Genomic DNA, 14,791 nt, shown 5'->3' with positions numbered 1-14,791 from the left:
TCACTAGCCCTACAGCTTGGGGTACCTCACCTCCTCAACATAGGTCATTGTTCATGAAGACAATTGTTATACATCTAGGATGATGCCATATGTTGCGTTGTCATGCTGCTACGCGCACAGCGTGTAAAAAAATCTAGAGTGTGGCTTTTTTTATTGATTTAGAGAGCTAATGCCATTTTAGACATTAGTGTTAGTGTCCATGGTTCAAAAATATTAGATTTTTGGACAAGTTTTAGCCAATTTTTTGATATTCTAGATATTATATATTGTAAAAATCCATAAAGCTATAGACAACTTCTAGATTAGGATGACATGTAAAAGAAAGCATGTATCTTTCAGCCAATTTGAGAGGATTTTATGTAAAAAGAGAGATTGACGAAATCGCGCGACACGCAATTGCTGTTTTTAGGCAATGAAGAGCACTTCAAAGTGGGAGATGAAGGAGTGATCTGGCACGATTCTCACCAGGTGTCTTGGTATTTAACCCCTCTTTCGGAGTCAATGGAAGCATCAGATTGGTGATCTGAGCAGCATAGAGGAAGGTATTATTTTATACATGTTTTTGTCTATTAGAGTTATATCTTCTCATAATGTTGAAAGAAATTGACAGGCTTCATCTCTGTTAATATTCTTCTACATTTTATAATTCTTTTTAGGAGTATTCTTCTACGTTTTCAATTTCTTCGAACCCTTTCTCTTCCATCTACTCCTCTCCTTGAATCTACCTTCACCCTGATGTCTCTTATCTTCAAGAACTTGGCTTGAAACCTTCAATCCTTTTGTTATCTCTACCATCTCTGGAGTCTAAGCTCTTAAACCCCCATACATTCTTCTCTTGCCAAACCCCTGTGGTGACCTTCAACCCTACGCAGTTCGACATTGGTGAACCCGAGGTGAAGGTCGGTGTAAGAGAACTTCAAGATGGGGGATTTTTCAAGAGATACTCTACAACAATTGGTGTGCATATTTCAATAGACTCAGCAACAACAAATCCAAATGTTACAACAACAACAACAAAGGCAAGACAAAGATAAGATTGATTCCACAGCTATCAAGGCCCTAGAAGAAGTTGGGCGTGAATTAAAATAATTTAATGGTCAAAATGTCTCTGTTTTCATTCATTTGTATGTTGAGAAAATCCTCTTCGTTGGTGTACCACAACATGCATGGAGCCGTTATTTTGCCAGACTAGCCAAGCATGGTCTTCAAGAAAGAATCCATGGTCTTTTCCAACAAGATACGGATTGGGCTGCATTCAAAAAATCCCTACGTGAAGAATTCTTCTTAGAAGACTCTGGCCTTATGACGAAGAAAAGTTTCATTGTTTGGGTTGAGAAACCCAACAAAGGCTTAGCTGTAACAACTCTATACCATGATTTTGAAAGTAAATTTGGACAACTTAATACTGAAGACCAACAAAGTATGGAGGGTCAAAATATTGAATTATTCCTTAAGACTGCAGATCCCATTCTGCATGAGAAGCTTGTTAATAACTTAGAAGATGCTACCTCCGAATCAAGAGCCAAGACTGCATGGACAAATGTTACTGATGCAGTTAATATAATTGCTCGAAGAGAGCGAATGCGACTAAGATTGGGCTCTACTTCACTCAACTTCAACAACTCCATTGATGGAGCTTGTTCCACCTTCAAAATCCCCTATTCCTTTGACTAATCAACCAGCTCTTTCTTCTTCTGTTTCTTCTTAAAAAGATGTCATGGATAAATTCATTAAAAGCATGCGTGACCTTGATTTGAATCTTACAGAAATTAGTTCCAAGGTGGAGAAGGTGGGTGTCAAAGTTGAAGAATGAGGATGATCATCAACTCAAAGACCCATGAGAGAAGGCTTTAAGAGGAGTTGTATTTGATGTGACAATCAACAACATGACAAGAGAGAGTGTTCTGCCTTCTATGAGGCTGAAGCACAAAAGCTCGTCTTTTGGAAAGACGGAAAAATTCATGCAGCTGAAACTGTCTTCCATTGGAGCCCAAATTTTGGCAATGGTTTAGAAGATTTAGCTGTAAAGAATGCCTACACAACAATTGATACAACTACCTATGGGCTGCAAATTGAATCAACTAGATCAAATTTGAAAGCATGTAAAGTTAATGTGCAATCTAAAGTATGGATGCAGACACTAGATCAAATGGAATGTGGTAAAGCAGCCAAAGAAGCAATCAGTGCATTTGAGGAATAACTGTTTGGGAAGAACCAGTAAATTCTTTTTCTGCCTTTGCACATTTGGCTGATGTCAATCATAAAGAAGTCTTGATTGAAGAAAAGAAAAGAAGAGAATATGAACCAGGGCCTTCCTCTTTTGGCCCTCCGAAATGGGTAACTAGAAGAACGCGTGAACGACAAAAGCTTGTTGAAAATATAACCCCATATCAAGAGATGGAAGATGCACCTTAAACAAAGAAGACTGAGGGAAAGAATAAATGCAAGCAGTGAGGTTACAAAATGAAGTCTGACATAGAATCTACAACCGATCTCAAACGAGTCTTAGAAGAATGAATTCTAGAAAGCAAAATTGAATTCACCTTAGGCGAAATTCTTGGAATTGCCAAACATGAATTCCATGATGTAATTATTAATGTAATCAAAAGGAAAAGACAATATGTTGGTGATGAAGCTAAAGAAACAATGCATGCTTTTTGCAAGTTCTTTGAGTTTTTGTGCAGGATGAAGAGAAGATGACTTCACAAGGAATTCATCTTGAAGCAGTTAAAGAATTAATTGTAGTAATTAAAGTTAAAGATAAAGAAAGCATGAAGGCAAAAATTAAAGAAGTGAAAGCTGAAAATGTAATGGTCGACTGGTCCAAACCAGTTGGGCAACCCACCTCTAAAAAAAAAGGCAATCTACAATACATGCATGAGGAGGAAGAGACTCGGTTCATTCCAATCAGTCACTACTCTCGTATGCATTGAGCAAGAGCAACAACCGAGACAGTCGTCAAAATTGGAGAAAAAGAAACAGCATGTATTGCACTCCTAGACCATGGTTCTGAAATAAACGTCATGGTAAGGAGTCTCTATGAAAGTGGCGGATGGCCCATAGATATTGATCCAAGCTGGTGAATGAGAACTGCAAACAACTCTTCTGAAGAGTTATATGCTGCATGTCCTAATGTGCAGGTAACTATTGGAGACATAAAAGACAATTTTCACTTTTTTGTTCAAGACTCTTGTGGTTACCTTATCATTCTTGGGCAACCTTACATTCTAAAGCCTGCTTGGAAACAAAATCTCTTGATGATGGTTCTTCCTATGCTCAAATCCGAAGCAAGGATAATGAACGAGCTGTCCAATTTCTTACTATGTGTGTTAACCATCATTGAAACAAAGATCTAATGCGTGATTATCCTATGCCTCCTAATGCCCGAGAATTCAAGGGTTTTTGGACTGCACTGCTATAAAAGGAGGCTATGGCAGTGCGTCATGTAAAAAAATTGTACCCCCTTATGCTACAGAAATTATGTCTTAAGAAAATTGGCATGTATGTATAGCCAATAGTATGGGATATTATAATTCTCTTCCAACCATGACAAAATCTTTAAGAAAATACTTATGTCATGTAAAAAGGATGTTAAAAACTTATGATATGATGGATGAAAATGAAGATATTTTTGGTATATTTTTTGGACTAAGTAGTACTGACACAGTGGTTGAAATATATGCAGCTGCTCATGCAAAAAATCAGTCCATAGAAGTATGTACATTGGATTTTTATCAAACAATTCAAGAATTTGTTGAGCAAGAAGACATTGGTTTACTCAACAAGGCTAAAGCGCAAGTGAAGACAAAATACAAGATGGTGGATAAGAAAGTCAAGCCTATGGTAGACCCACTACCTCCTGAAAGTGAAGGACTAGTTGATAGGGTAACAAATCAGCCAAGTCTTCGTGATCCTTCCAACATTGGTCACAAATTTACATCTGAAAGTATAAAAGAGCTCAAAATAGGTGATAATTATTTCCTTTCGCCGGATGAAAAACACCCTTTTATACAAATGCTAATGAAACATGGAAAAACTTTTGCATTTCAATCAAATGAAATAGGCTATGTGGATCCAAATATTATGGCTCCTATGGTCATTTTTATGGTTCCACATGTGCCTTGGAACCTCCAGCCTATTCCTGTTTCCAAGGGCGCATTTGCCTAAATTACTAGAACTTCTAAATGAAAAGATCAGAATGAAGATTTTAGAACCTTCTTTAGCACCTTACTCGAATCGATGGTTTACCGTACCCAAGAAAAATGGATCTTTACGATTTATCCAAGATCTATAGCGTGTTAATGGTGTCACAATCCAAAATGTTAGTTCGGGTCCAATTGTTGACGAGTTTGCTAAAGCTTTTGCAGGTAGAGCAATTTATTCTATGGCCGACCTATATTCGGGAGATGACCAATTTCGTATTTCATTAGAAAGCCGAGACATTACCACAATGAAGACACCTCTTGGATTGGTCCTCATGTGCACTCTACCACAAGGTGCAACAAACTCCGTAGCTTATATGATGAATGCCGTGCACAAAGTCTTAAGAGACTTTATTCCACAACTTACTCTTCCATTTCTTGATGATGTACCTATCAAGGGATGTGAAGTCAATGAAAAAAATGAGGCGCTTGATGAAGATGGCTGCAGGACATTTATAGTTAACCATATTCATGATTGTGATAGCATTTTGACAAGGCTAGAAGAGGTACATCTTACCCTTTCTAGAGCTAAGTCAATTTTTGGAGTAGAAGAAATTCTAGTGGTTGGACATCTATGTGGCCTCTACAGATGTAAACCTTCACCAATCAAAATAGATGCCATCAGTAGAATGCAAGAAAAATGCACAAATATCTCAGCGGGGGTGAGAAGACTTATTGGCGCATGTGTATTCTATCTCATATGGATACCACATTTTGCTCATGTCGCCGAAAATCTTTATCAAATATTAAGAAAAGGCCAAAGATTCTCTTGGGAAAAAGAACATACTCTCACTGTACGCAAACTAAAGAAGTTGTGAATTTCAGACCCCACTCTCAAAAAGGCTAATTATTCAAATGGTCAACCCATCATCCTTACTGTGGATACAAGTCCCATTGGGATAGCATGGGCTGTTGGCCAAGAAGACCTTGAAGGTAACATGTATGCAATTCATTTTGGAGCAAAGGTTCTCAATGAGCATCAAAGAAGGTATGCACAAGTAAAAAGGAAATTGTGGGGAGTTGTAACAACATTAAAATGTGATTGTGAATACTTTATAGGTGCTTCCGTAGTGGTAGAAACTGATTATCTTCCACTCTTGGGCATGATTGTCAACTGCTCTACACCCGACATTGCTATGCTAGGATGGATTGCATATATTCAATCTCTCAACCCCGAATTAAAGCATATTGTAGGAAAGGTGAATCCACTTGCTGACATGCTATCAGGTGCAAGATATGAAAATGAAGAAGAGTTGATGGGAGAAGATAAAGCTGAAAAATCTATACTTGCTGAATTTCATTCCATGGCTACTGAAAGTACCTTTTCAATTGCTGCATATACAAACCCAAAGCTGAATCTTGCAGCAACAAAGATCAAATATTTATCTATGGAAGAAGGATGGTCAACTAGAAGCTAGCATGCTCATTGCATTGCTCAAGTTATAGTTCATTTCCTTGAACAAAAGTATAAAGAAGATATTTGAGCACAATGAAAAAGGAGGATTCTTAAACTTATGAAGAGTTCAAGCATATTAAGAGCAAAGCTTATGGCTTTTTTCTTAAAGAAGGGCATCTATGGAAGCACGCAAAGAAGAAGAAAGGAGTACCTATCCGAGTTTTAGGTAACAAAAGATTGCAACAACAGGTAATGAAGGAATTTCATGAAAGCCTGTGGACTCGCCATAGAGGCATATGGGGAACTTTTAGTAAAGTCAAAGAAAAATATTAGTGGCAAAACATGTATTGGGACATAGCACATTTTGTTGAAACCTGTTATGTGTGTCAAATGTATTCTATGGTCAAGCATTGAGATGGGTTACAACCAACTTATCCTTTGTCTATACATTATAGATGGGTTATTGATCTTATAACTACGCCTACAGGAATATGGAATATGCAATATTTAGTGCTTGCAAGAGAGGATCTAACCAATCAAGTTGAAGGCAAAGCCTTAACAACTAAATCCACTCAAGCTGTTTGTCATTTTTTGCTTGAAGATGTGTTTTGTAGATATGGTTGTGTGGGTAAAGTAACTGCAGATAAAGAAGAGTTGGATGTTGATGAGGCACACAACTTCTTTGCTCAATTAGGTATTAAGTTGGCTTTAACATCAGGCTAAAAGCCTGAAGGAAATGAAAAGGTGAGAGAGGGAACCAACCTATTCTCAAAGCTCTAGCAAAGTCTCGTAGAGGAAAGATCAAAGAATGGCCTAAAATGCTATCTTTTGCATTATGGGCTGACCAGACTACTCTCAGTACAGAGACTGGCTATATGCCAGCTGAACTTATGCATGGACAACAACCAATTATGCCATTTGAAGAATCCATTCTCACATGGATTCTTCTACCTTAGGAGGAAGGCATCAGTAGAGAAGAGTTACTGACTTTGCACATATGGCAGCTAGAAAGAAGGCCTGAAGATGTTCAAGCAGCTATTGAGAAGCTAAAGACAGCAATACTAAAGAACAAAAGAAGATTTGATAAGCGACATTGACTTCGGCCAAGAGAAATTCAAGAAAATGACTGGGTGCTTATCTATGACAGCAGCCTAGACAATCAATACAGTGCTTCTAGGAAGATGGTAAAGCATTGGTTTGGCCCGTATGTGGTAAAGGTCGTTCATAACAATGCCACATATTCTGTAACGTGTCCACCTATCCACTTGTAGGACACTCTTAGCAGCCCATCGAGAAGAGAGTCCAAAAAGCACCGCGCGACACTCCCACGAAATGTCACGGGGTTTGCAATCTAGGTCTTCCCGAGTCTGCCACGAAGTAGAAGCATTCCGACCATTCCCACTTAGGATCGACCTGAATCCGGGTTTTCATAGTGGTCAAATTCCTAGAACAATAGCTAGCGTTGAGCCCCAGACAAACTACTTTACGCAGAAACGTCAGGGTCAAAGCAGATTCATGCTGCATTTGGTTCAAGGAGAATGGGAAACGAGAGGGATGCAAAGCTCGACCTCTTTGCCCGTAAGGCATAGTCCCATTCTGTTCCCCTAAAACAACATAAATCGGGACTCTAGTACTCTAGATTCTAGGTCATCGTTCATTGCTGTCAATTTTCTTTGAGAAAAGTTCTTGGCCAACCAGGACCACCCTTCTGTAGGACGTACCCATGGTCACATCCACCGCACTTTCCTCAGGGTTACTTTAGTTGCCTAATTACCTATCACATTTAGTTTGACATGCAAACTTCCTTAATTAGCCAATTAAACATTGATTCCTTCACATAATCTTAGCATTGACATAGAAAAACAATGTCAAACAAGTTCCTTTTCAACAATTGGTCTTATTTATCAGTCTTTGGAATACATAATATAATCTAGCCTGAAGGCTATTCCATAATCCAGCCCGAAGGCTAATCCATAATCCATCCAAAGGCAATCCAGCAATCCTCAGGGATTACTAATCCAAGTTTTCGCCCATAGACTAGTATGCAAGTCTCGAGATCCAATCCCGAGCTACATCAGCCTCTTGTGTAGGACCCGGAGGCAAGGGATTTACGACCAGAGCCCCCCTAGCACCCAAGTGTCCTCCTGCTCCAAGTAGCACCCACCGAGAGACCTCTCGCGGCGGGTTCAGTCCACGTACCCAGCGTGGCTAACAACCCCCTTGGTTAGGGTCAGGCAGACAGTCAGGGATAATGAATGCTGCCTCTCTCTCCAGGCCTTCAACTTGAAGCATTAGTTACTTTTCCATCTTTAGTTCATTGAGCAAAGAAGTACAAATAGTGCTCTTAACTGTACAAACACAATCAATCTAGTGGTCGTTTGTTTGGCCAACTGCTAAGGTGTGAATCCTTCTCTCCGAATGCATCCAGCATTCGATCCGGGATCGACTGCGAGTTGGCAAGATCCCCAAGGGTTTTGTTGTTTTTTTACCCTTTTATCCTTGGGTTAGGGTTTATACCTTGTTAACCCAAATTAACGAACATCTTAGGTCTCCTTATATTAAGGTCAACAATTTCCTGGGCAACCTTGTCGCCCTAACTTGATCGGTCAATTTCTTGCTAGGCAATATGTAACTTCCCTAACTTGGCAAATCAACCCAAGGAAGGGTGATGTAGCGGGATGACCACTCATCCTTTTTGCAAGTTAGATTTGCACTTAGACTTGCCAACCTTGTTTCAAGGAGTGGCAGTTCTACTTTGTGATTTAAACAGAACATCTTGCGACATTGCAACTTGTTATATGTGGGTAGGACCTTTGAGGTCAAAAGTCTTGACTTGGCATTTCAAGCGCGATACTAGGTAGAATATTATCGCGACTTAACTCTTCCTAGCGTATTGAGGTAATCATTGTTTGAGTTACATCATTGCAAGCAAATTTCCTAATCGATCTAATTGCCTTACGACAAGAGGTGATCTTTCCATAGAAGAGATGTAAATACATAAATTTAAGATACAACATTCCATGCAAGTATGACATTCATAAACTTTTCCTTTTATGTAACTACAAGGACCATTTATTTTTCTTGCCTAAACTATAATGATTGACACTTAGGGCTAACTTGTATAAAACCTACGTTGAATTTCATCAAGAACTAAGCTCATAACCCTTTGCTTAATGCATTGAATTCAAGCTTTAATATGAAATGTATCTTTTTCTAAATACAACTTTGATAAAAGAAGTTCATGCATGACGAATGTCATAAGACTATAATTGACTTAATCCATCCTACAACACCTAAGCCAACCTAGGATGTAATTAACATCACAGACAACTTGCAAGGTACATAAATCCCTTTCATGCAATGCAACTACTTGGACAACATCCAATGGACGACAACGATTATCTCATACAAAACCACAACTGGAAAATTATTACCTAAATGCTTTATGTGCTTTTCTTTTTTGCGGGCAATCAAGGATGCATTTAAACAAATCCACTTTTTTTGCAAAATGCGATCAGGATTGCAACTTGGAAGTGCAAGCAATGTGCAACATGCAACTAAATCTTGTAAGACGAATGAATAATTGCATTCATAATTTAACCCATGAAAATTAAACGTGCCCAATGCATCCCTTTTATGCAGAATTAATCTTCTAAGAACCTGGGCATAGGGTTTTTATATTCTAGATATTATATATTGTAAAAATCCATAAAACTAGAGACAACTTCTAGATTAGGATGACATGTAAAAGAAAGCATATAGCTTTCAGCCCATTTGAGAGGATTTTATGTAAAAAGAGAGATTGACAAAATTGTGCGATGCATGATCGCTATTTTCAGGCAGCAGTGAAGAGCACTTCAAAGTGGGAAATGAAAAATGAGTGATCTGCAGAATTTTGGTTAGGTGTCCTAGTATTTAACCCCCCTTTTGGAGCCAATGGGAGCAATAGATTGGCGATCTGAGCAACATAGAGGAAAGTATTATTTTATATATGTTTTTTTTAATTAGAGTTATATCTTCTCATAATGCTAAAAGAAAGTGATAGGCTTCATCTCTGTTAGTATTCTTCTACATTTCCTAATTCTTTTTGGGAGTATTCTTCTACATTTTCAATTTCTTCGAACCCCTTCTCTTCCGTCTACTCCTCTCCCTAAATCTACCTTCACCCTGTTGTCTATTATCTTCAAGAACTTGGCTTGAAACCTTCAACCCTTCTCTTATCTCTACCATCTTCAGAGTCTAAGCTCTTGAACCCCCATACATTCTTCTCTTGCCAAACCCTTGTGGTGACCTTGAACCCTAGCGCAGCGACAACGTGCAATGCAATTGTTTATGATTCACAGTGGTCAATCATTTTTTATCTACAACTAGCATTGTGAAGGTGAAAAAATATTTCTTTTCATGCCTTTACTCCAAACGTAATTTCTACATTGTATCGGGCCACCACCGAGCATGCTCATGCTACTGGACTCTTAATTTTCAAAACCCCGTGTCCTATATTCCATGCATTAAAAAAACATAAAAACTCAGCATATTATAAGTACTTAACATCCCCCTTTCCCCTACGGCTTAAGATTGTGCATTCATCGATGGTAGATTTAGAGAGCATTTTTTATGTTTCATCAAAGCAGTAAATATCTACTTTAACATAAAGATAGGGCTAAAATGAGGCATATATTATTTTTTTTCTATTTTTTTGAAATAAAAATCTATTTTTTACTTTTTTCTCTTTTTTTCTATTTATTTATAAATAAACACTGATATTTTTTAATTTACTAATTTGGAGTGATTAAGCTTACTGAGAATTGATTTTATATCACATTCCATCCCATACGAATACCATACACACAACAAAACCCCAAAACCACAAGATTTTTCCTCGATTTTTCTCAAAACTGCAATGTTGCATGGATTTCGCATATTTAGCAAGAAATTATTAGATGACTACTTTTTATTGATTTCTTTAACATTTCTTATCAATCACAGCATTGACAACCAAATGCAACCATTTCCAACTAAACATGATCATAAAACAATTAAATTTTTATCTTACTCATAAAATCACGCCTTATGACGTGTGTATCTCGTAATTGGAGGCACGGTAATGCTTTCGAATAGGTGTTGACGACTTTCCAACCTCGATCAAGGCTTCTTCACGCTCTAGCATCATCCCACAATCAAAATCTCTCATCTCACTCCACTCCCTTTTCTCATAGAATCAACCATGGAAACACACAATAAGAGGAGAGAGGAGAGAGGAGAGAAAAATACTAAAAATTAGTATTTTGATTCCTTGCATGATAATCTACACGTCCATAGTCAAATTGAAGCTCTTGAGAAGTAGATCAGGCATGTGCCATCATTCCTTGATGATCCCTAACCCCTTGAAGAGGCACAAATCTCATGAGTTTTTGGGCAAAATTTTTTTTGCATCCCCTCCTTGCCTTGATAAAACTTTTTGGAGTTTTGAGCCTTTTAATTAAGGCTTAAGGTTTAAACATTAAAACAACTAGTTCAACTTCTCATGTTCACACTGTAAACGAAGTGGATTTTTGCATTTTGGCAGGGCAAACGAACTTGGATTTGAGATCTAATTGGAAAAGTGGCTTTGTGGCATGGAAATCTATAAACCTAGCCTCCATCACACACTTTTTGGCTCCCAGATCACATAGCTGCTTTATAGGGCAAAACCTTGCGGGGATTAAATGGGGGGTCAAATGACCTCCGATTGACGAACCAAGACTTGTGTTGTGTTCTTGGCATCAAATTCTATCTAGAAAAACTCCAGCTCATCGACCCACAACCGTTTCATTTTCGATGAAAAATTGGTCTTTTATGCCTCTTGGGCACTTTTCCGCTTCAAAAAGGGGTCCCAACATCCATCTCTCGGTAGTCCATTAGGACTTTAATTAGATTTCTTTGTATACATAATTGATATATGTCAATGTTATTAACAGTACACTATGACAATGATAGCTACTAAAATGATAATTATAGCCTTCAAATCAATTGGTATTTTCTTATGAAATATTTGGTAGAATGGGAGCATCTTGAAAGGGAGAAGAAATACAATATATTGAGATTCTCATAGAAGGTTTATTGAGAAATATTATCATGCTACTAATAGATTGGTGGATATGCATGCCACGTGGTGCAAGTGTAAAAATATAATATGTGTTTGATAAGCTTCCAGGTTACATATTTCCTTCAATGCACTAAAAGTTGGATAAGCCTTCCACAGTCATGGTCAAGAAACATCGAATTCCTTTAGATGGATGCAATGTAGTGGTCTCTCTTGTGACATAATGAAATTTTCTTGTAGTAGAGTTATGAAATGGCAATAAAATTCATGGTAATATTGTTAGAAATGGCTACTACAAAGGCTTAGACTTGCTTGAGCACACAAATAGGTAGGCCAAGTATCCTATAGTTGCAAAAGAAGAGAAACAATTTGATGAGCTTCTCACGTAAATGTATAATCACTTAAATTGAGAATGTGTAGTCACCATGGGCATGGTGAGGCACTATGAAATTTCTTTGAAATGATGCATTACTAGGGTTTTTCTCATGCTAGATACATCCTCAATTATATCTTGAATGTGGCAACATAAAAGGAACAAATAAGATTGAAATGATGATGCAAATATTGTTGCAATGGAATTATTTTTGGAAACATTTTCATACTCCTAGATTTTTTGCTTGCTACTATCTCTTGGAGATGATCTACTAATCCATGAAGGTTTTAGTTGTAGATTGCTACTTTCTACTAGTGTTGTGTGGTGTTGCTAAGGAACAACACCCTGCTAACCCGTGCTACTGAACCTCTTAAAACTTATATGAACCACAACCTATATGCTAAGATATGTAAAGAAATCAACAACTTAATCAAATAACTTTCCATTATAGCCCCACACCCCCTACCATTTAGATTTAGATTGATTGCACAAATGTAGGAAGATTCATGCAAAGACAAAGCACATTGAGGTATGCTATCACTTCATTAGAGGACAAGTCTATTGAGCTTGTCAAAATGGCTTGAACTTCTGTAGCAAGCCCCATCCACTCATCGTAGAAGATAAGCCTGTGACCCAAGGGACTCCTGAGAACCTTTGCCACACCATATTAGAAGTAGGTCCCTCTAGTTCTAACCAGAACAACTTGGACCTGAAGTCCCATATTACTTTGCTCAGGCTAAGTACTTGGGCTCAAAGGAACTCGAAAGAGGAGGAATCATAGTCTTCAAGCCACCCCATTAAGAGTGGTACTGCAACTACTTTCCTGGCAATTATCCCAATAACCGTACCTAGTTCCCTCAACTCTACATAAGAACTTATCATTCCAGTAGAGTTATCCCGAGATCGCCTTGTGTTTCCTTAAGTATGTGACAAAAGGCCTCCAATGCTACCCTTTAGTAACATGTGTGGTTCCTGTAAGGTAAAGTACAACAACTGCACCAAGACAATGAGACCCTCCTCATGGCCTAGGTTTAGTACTAGTAGGAGGAGCTTTATGACCAACAACATGGCCTCACTCCAAGCCAACTATGAAGCTCAATTGGATTTGGTAGAGTTTCTTTATTACTAATACAAGCGAGCCATAATAGATTCTACCTTCCTGCATGGATGACTTGGTGCACGTGAATACCCAAAGAATAGCAACTTTATCGATTTGGATATGGTGCAAACCTTACATGCCAGCTTCTAGATGAACCTATGGGATACTTGGGAAGAAGAAATCCAGAGATTTTGGGGTGTGCTCATAGATTCCTACTCCCAATTGCCATCGCTACTGCATCGAATGATGATTTGGATGCTGACCCTAAGTCCCAATTGTCGGATAATGATTTGGATGATGACACCCAATTCCAATTGTCCGATGATGATTTGAATGCCAACACCGAGTCCCAATTTTCAACCCATCTTACCCTCTCGAATCCTATCCCAACTGCCCACTACTGCTGCCGTCGATAATAGTAATGCCACAACACCATTTTCATCTGCACTTGTTGCCTCTCCTTCCACCACTACCTTGGTAACCACACTCTAGTAGAAGGCTACAATCTCCACCACCACCCATATTCCCCATGGTGTGCCTACAAAACCTCGAAAAATGGCAGCAATTCCTTGTCCCACCCCGATTGCCACTATGTCAAAGACATGATAGTAAAGAGAATCAGAAGCACCCACTAACTCCTATTATGGCTTTATTACCATTTGAGACGAAGTGGGGCATTGACTTTGTAGGTCACATTACCCCATCTTCCTCTATAGAGAAGAGGCATATCATAGTAGTGAATGACTATTTGACAAAATGGTTAGAAGCACAAGTGATGAGGAAGGATGATACAAAGGAAACTACTACCTTTGTTCTTGAATAGATAATCTATTGGTTTGGCCCACCAAAAGAGGTAGTGTCGACCGTGGTACTCATTTCCTGAATAATGCATGACTAGTAGATAAACATAACAAAATGACACCTTATAATTCATAGGTGATGCCAGGAGGCATATTCCACGGTGGATTCCGTGAGGTTTTACGGTGGATTCCGTAAACTTAGATGACCGGGGCTCATACGCAAAGAGGATTCTTTGTGCGAGAAGTTGATGGGGACGCCTGTCCTTTTCGGGCGTTTCATTAATTTAGTGTGTACATGGGTGATTCCATAGCGGGTGATTCCGCAAAATGCATATTAAATTAATAAATGTTTATGAGTTTAGAGTGCGCACTCGTAATAGATTAAGGTTAGGATTTATTTCTAACCAGTTGATTTATTTATGTAGCTGAAGACTGCTAGGTATTCACTTTTGTCGGTTTAATTGTGTTATTTTACTAACGATTATGAATGCTTCAGTTGATGTGTAGAGATAGCAGCAGTGCGGAGGAAAGCATTGGAGTCTAGCGGGTTTTCAACCTTTGGACTATATTTTGATAGGCGCCACGCCTATATTTTGTTATGTCTATAGAGACATCGATTATTTATTATTATTTTGTATGCGCTTATGCGCCTGGATATGTTATTTCTATTTGGACATTGAGATTGGGCGTGCCAGAAGGCAGGATCGGGGCAATTTGAGTAGAGTTTAAGGAAACTGTCAAAAGAGGGTAGCAGATCACGCAACTGGAAGTGATAGATATCACTCTCATGCGGAGCATTGATATTGGGAATTTTGGGAAAGTTATGCCTGCCATGCTTC

The sequence above is a fragment of the Lygodium microphyllum genome, chromosome 10, assembly GCF_053477565.2.
Source record: "Lygodium microphyllum isolate KBCC chromosome 10, Lygodium_microphyllum_v1.1.10, whole genome shotgun sequence".
In the NCBI taxonomy this organism is placed as follows: domain Eukaryota; kingdom Viridiplantae; phylum Streptophyta; class Polypodiopsida; order Schizaeales; family Lygodiaceae; genus Lygodium; species Lygodium microphyllum.
This window is presented reverse-complemented; position numbering follows the sequence as displayed.